Source organism: Leiobunum rupestre, chromosome 10 (assembly GCF_980474605.1).
Source record: "Leiobunum rupestre chromosome 10, qqLeiRupe1.1.hap1, whole genome shotgun sequence".
Classification (NCBI taxonomy): Eukaryota; Metazoa; Arthropoda; class Arachnida; order Opiliones; family Sclerosomatidae; genus Leiobunum; species Leiobunum rupestre.
Window position 1 is genome coordinate 53,846,370 of NC_143393.1, and position 6,000 is coordinate 53,852,369.

Genomic DNA, 6,000 nt, shown 5'->3' on the forward strand with positions numbered 1-6,000 from the left:
TCTCTCTGCTTCCCTCCGAGTTATCACAATCCCCCAGCGGTAACAACAAGATTCTCTCTCTCTGCTTTCCCCCAATCCCCCAATGGTAATCGCAAGATTTTCTCTCTGCTTCCCTCCGAGTTATCACAATCCCCCAGCGGTAACAACAAGATTCTCTCTCTCTGCTTTCCCCCAATCCCCCAATGGTAATCGCAAGATTTTCTCTCTGCTTCCCTCCGAGTTATCACAATCCCCCAGCGGTAACAACAAGATTCTCTCTCTCTGCTTTCCCCCAATCCCCCAATGGTAATCGCAAGATTTTCTCTCTGCTTCCCTCCGAGTTATCACAATCCCCCAGCGGTAACAACAAGATTCTCTCTCTCTGCTTTCCCCCAATCCCCCAATGGTAATCGCAAGATTTTCTCTCTGCTTCCCTCCGAGTTATCACAATCCCCCAGCGGTAACAACAAGATTCTCTCTCTCTGCTTTCCCCCAATCCCCCAATGGTAATCGCAAGATTTTCTCTCTGCTTCCCTCCGAGTTATCACAATCCCCCAGCGGTAACAACAAGATTCTCTCTCTCTGCTTTCCCCCAATCCCCCAATGGTAATCGCAAGATTTTCTCTCTGCTTCCCTCCGAGTTATCACAATCCCCCAGCGGTAACAACAAGATTCTCTCTCTCTGCTTTCCCCCAATCCCCCAATGGTAATCGCAAGATTTTCTCTCTGCTTCCCTCCGAGTTATCACAATCCCCCAGCGGTAACAACAAGATTCTCTCTCTCTGCTTTCCCCCAATCCCCCAATGGTAATCGCAAGATTTTCTCTCTGCTTCCCTCCGAGTTATCACAATCCCCCAGCGGTAACAACAAGATTCTCTCTCTCTGCTTTCCCCCAATCCCCCAATGGTAATCGCAAGATTTTCTCTCTGCTTCCCTCCGAGTTATCACAATCCCCCAGCGGTAACAACAAGATTCTCTCTCTCTGCTTTCCCCCAATCCCCCAATGGTAATCGCAAGATTTTCTCTCTGCTTCCCTCCGAGTTATCACAATCCCCCAGCGGTAACAACAAGATTCTCTCTCTCTGCTTTCCCCCAATCCCCCAATGGTAATCGCAAGATTTTCTCTCTGCTTCCCTCCGAGTTATCACAATCCCCCAGCGGTAACAACAAGATTCTCTCTCTCTGCTTTCCCCCAATCCCCCAATGGTAATCGCAAGATTTTCTCTCTGCTTCCCTCCGAGTTATCACAATCCCCCAGCGGTAACAACAAGATTCTCTCTCTCTGCTTTCCCCCAATCCCCCAATGGTAATCGCAAGATTTTCTCTCTGCTTCCCTCCGAGTTATCACAATCCCCCAGCGGTAACAACAAGATTCTCTCTCTCTGCTTTCCCCCAATCCCCCAATGGTAATCGCAAGATTTTCTCTCTGCTTCCCTCCGAGTTATCACAATCCCCCAGCGGTAACAACAAGATTCTCTCTCTCTGCTTTCCCCCAATCCCCCAATGGTAATCGCAAGATTTTCTCTCTGCTTCCCTCCGAGTTATCACAATCCCCCAGCGGTAACAACAAGATTCTCTCTCTCTGCTTTCCCCCAATCCCCCAATGGTAATCGCAAGATTTTCTCTCTGCTTCCCTCCGAGTTATCACAATCCCCCAGCGGTAACAACAAGATTCTCTCTCTCTGCTTTCCCCCAATCCCCCAATGGTAATCGCAAGATTTTCTCTCTGCTTCCCTCCGAGTTATCACAATCCCCCAGCGGTAACAACAAGATTCTCTCTCTCTGCTTTCCCCCAATCCCCCAATGGTAATCGCAAGATTTTCTCTCTGCTTCCCTCCGAGTTATCACAATCCCCCAGCGGTAACAACAAGATTCTCTCTCTCTGCTTTCCCCCAATCCCCCAATGGTAATCGCAAGATTTTCTCTCTGCTTCCCTCCGAGTTATCACAATCCCCCAGCGGTAACAACAAGATTCTCTCTCTCTGCTTTCCCCCAATCCCCCAATGGTAATCGCAAGATTTTCTCTCTGCTTCCCTCCGAGTTATCACAATCCCCCAGCGGTAACAACAAGATTCTCTCTCTCTGCTTTCCCCCAATCCCCCAATGGTAATCGCAAGATTTTCTCTCTGCTTCCCTCCGAGTTATCACAATCCCCCAGCGGTAACAACAAGATTCTCTCTCTCTGCTTTCCCCCAATCCCCCAATGGTAATCGCAAGATTTTCTCTCTGCTTCCCTCCGAGTTATCACAATCCCCCAGCGGTAACAACAAGATTCTCTCTCTCTGCTTTCCCCCAATCCCCCAATGGTAATCGCAAGATTTTCTCTCTGCTTCCCTCCGAGTTATCACAATCCCCCAGCGGTAACAACAAGATTCTCTCTCTCTGCTTTCCCCCAATCCCCCAATGGTAATCGCAAGATTTTCTCTCTGCTTCCCTCCGAGTTATCACAATCCCCCAGCGGTAACAACAAGATTTTCTCTCTCTGCTTCCTCTCCCCATTCGCCGAAATATAATCGCCAAGATTTTTCCTCGTGCAGATTTCTGGAGGATGGAATTTACCCAAGGGGGGCGCATTCGCGGTATGAATCTCGTCGCCCGCCTCATTTCGACTAGAAGAGGAAAAACGAGAATTTCGCGACAACGTGTGACGTCACATGTTGTCGATTCTCCAGGAGACCTAGTATTACCGTCTAGCTAAAGTAGTTTTTAGTTTGTCTGTCTTAATCATGGGTGTTCGTATACTTTTACCCTTTTATCAGATTTTTTCTACGAAATTAATGAATGTGGGACTTATTATATTTTATATAGAATAATATATTGAACCCAAATAAATTAAAGCAAAATTTTATTAAAAATTTACAAACTTTTGTATACATAACATTTAGGTTTTAAGTTTATTAATTTTTTTTTGAGCTCTGCGTTTAGCGTCATTTTCTTTATTAACGCAAATTAAAAATTTAATTCTTATTAACGTTCTCATTTTCACGAAGGCTGAAATTATTTCTCTAGGATATTGTTTACATGTTTCACAAATTAAATCGGTGACCGTTTTAACAATACCTTCCTTTGTACTTATTGTTGTAACATCTTTACTATTGCCATGATAATTTAGGAACTCTTTTTCGAATAGTTTTACATCATTTAAAAAGGTTTTAGCAGGTACAATCATTCCACCATACCTCAACTGAGTTACCCAACTTGGCATATCATAACTATTAATTGGTGTTGAGCTAGTACATTTCAAACTAATGTCGGGATATTTTTCCCAATACTTTTTGGCTACCCAGCCAGGCAAATACTCCATCCCCCCTTCTTCAGAGGAAGTTAAATTGATTTCCATATTATTTCCGTTAACAATATTTTCTTTTCCAAAATTTAACTTGGTTGGGGAAGCTAGACGATTTTTAGGAGAAGTACAATTTTTCATGTCAAACAACGACTTATTGGTTTTTTTATAAGGTGAAGTAAATTGATTTATAATAGGACTAGAATTAGTTTCCACTATATTGTTTGTAGGTTCTGATTCTTCTATACTAATTATATCATCAGTCACTAAGTCAATATCAAGATCTTCGTAGGTTACGTCAGATTGTGTAAATAACTGAGTAATTAAATACTCATCAGACACTTGCGCAACCGTATTGGTATTTTGCTTCACAATTCCTGGGTTTTTACCTAAAATAATCAATCTAACCCTCCCCGGGTTCTTAATTGGGAAAACAGGTTCTCCAAGCAGTCTTGGTTTAATCTGTGAGTATGTATATATTTTATACCATACTTTCTATTTAGATCATACCACAGGCTAATTAATGACTTCGTAGATATTAAAACGCCTTTTTGAAAGGTCTGTAAGCACCCATGCTGGGGAATTTCACTATCAGTTTTGGGTTTTTTCTTTTGGTTTGGATTAAAATTTTTTATGCATCGCATATTGTTCATAAAAATCGTCATATCATCGAGAGCTTCATTTTGCACATCAAAATTAATGCCAAATGCGCTTTTGCAAGGATTTCGGTCAAATTTTGAGTAGCTATTCATAACGTCAAACCACTTATTTGTTCTTTCTAAAAACTCAGCGGTTGCTTTCTGTTCTTCTGCTTGAATATTAGAAATTGGGTTTAAAGCTTTTACTGCCGTGGCTACAGTATGAGATAACAGTTCGGCTGCAAGTCTTACATTTTGTCTAGCCGTCTGAACACATTCCAAATGTAATTTTGTTAATTTATGGCAAGATTTTAACTCGTTATTATCATTTTCAAAAATCAATTTCACTGGCTCTTTAGATATTTTAACATCATTATAAACAAATCCGTAATCAAGAAACCAGTTCCGTATTAGTTTGAGTAGGTGAGGTACATCCGCGAAACAATATATTACATCATTAGGGCTGGTTGGATTGTTGAAATATGTTTTATGTACTGAGACCCCGAGTGATCTCCAAAACCCCATATTGCTGGCGCCCATATCACTCACGCACGCTTTAACCTTAAAACCTGCCTTGTCTAGTTCCGATATGCAGTCAAATAATACTTCTTTTGTCATCTTTTGATCAAAAGCAAAATAAATTGGTTGTTTCCAATTTGAGAAAAGACCCCTCGCCATTATTACTTGCATTTGGCTATGCATGCCTATAATCCTATCTCGCTTTGGGTCGTATTCGTAAGTTGAACGCAGATGTACTTCATCATACGTCAAAACCGTTAATTTTTCTACCAAAGGCATATTTTTTGAACTGGCCTTTATGAGACTGATAACATCATAAAGGATACCCTCTTTAAAATCTAATTTAGCAGCATATCGTTTTAAGGTTGAAATGTGAGGAAGCGGAATATTCATTTTGTTTTTCAAATATAAATATGATTTCTTACTAAAATATCTTAGTGCGAACGCATTGGCTAAGTCATCTTTTCCCCAAGTCACTTTTTTTTTCCCCATTAATATTTTTACCTGACTATTAGAAAACACTTTCTTTAAAATTGCTTCACTTTCAGCCTTAAGTTTTTCTAATTTTAAATTTTTTTTTCTTTAGCAAAATACTATCTTTTTTAACCTTTTTAAGTTCTATTTGTGACATTTTCAGATTAATATTTAAAATGTGTTTAGCTTTGTCTGTGAAAATCAATTTTTTATATATATTACTTGCACGATTTTCTAATTTCCGAATTTTCAATTTAAGCCCCGAGCTTTTTTAATTGCTTCTAGCCGATCACATTTACACTGCCTTTTCTTTTTTTCACAACTCATTATATTGGCACTAATATTCTTTTGAATTTCTTTTTCACTACTCTGATTAATGACTGCCCCATTAGTGTCTTTTAATTCCGACGAATTATCACAGATATCTTTAGAATTTTGATTGTGCGTTTTAAATGTTTCTACTTGACGATTTAAAAACGCTTCGCTATTTTTCAAAGTATCACAGTTGCCTTTAGAAATTGGGAAGGTAAGGGAGTTTTCTTGGAAATTTCGATTTTGTGTTACAAAATTTTCTGGTCTACCTTTATCACTATATTTGTTTGACTCAGCCAAAATATCACAATTTGCTTTAGGGATATTAGAATCACCTTTTTCAGTCACAATCAAATCTTGAAAAGTCTCATTTGGCAAAGTTAAGGAATCATAAACACTTTTCAAAACAGATGAAATATCACAATTTTGACTTGTAGAAGTATTTGTACTTTCAGGTATATTGCAGGTTTCCTCTATATTTGGCACAGGTACATTATTTGTCATTGTGGACAATTTTGCCCTAACTGGAGTATGGCAGACATCAGTTTTCTTACTTCTACTTTCTTCTATTTCAGGCAAAGTCATAATTCTAGCCCTTGTCGTAGTCCGAGATGGCCTAGTTGACAAGGTGAAGTGGGTAGTCTGGGTGATATTTGGTAGATTTTGTGACGGTACAGCATTTTGTTTTAATATTCTGCGAGACCTGGAGTCATTTAGTCCAAATAACCCCATGAGATGATTTTCATAATCATTAGTTTCAAAATGGTTAGAACAAACTCGAGCATATTTGAG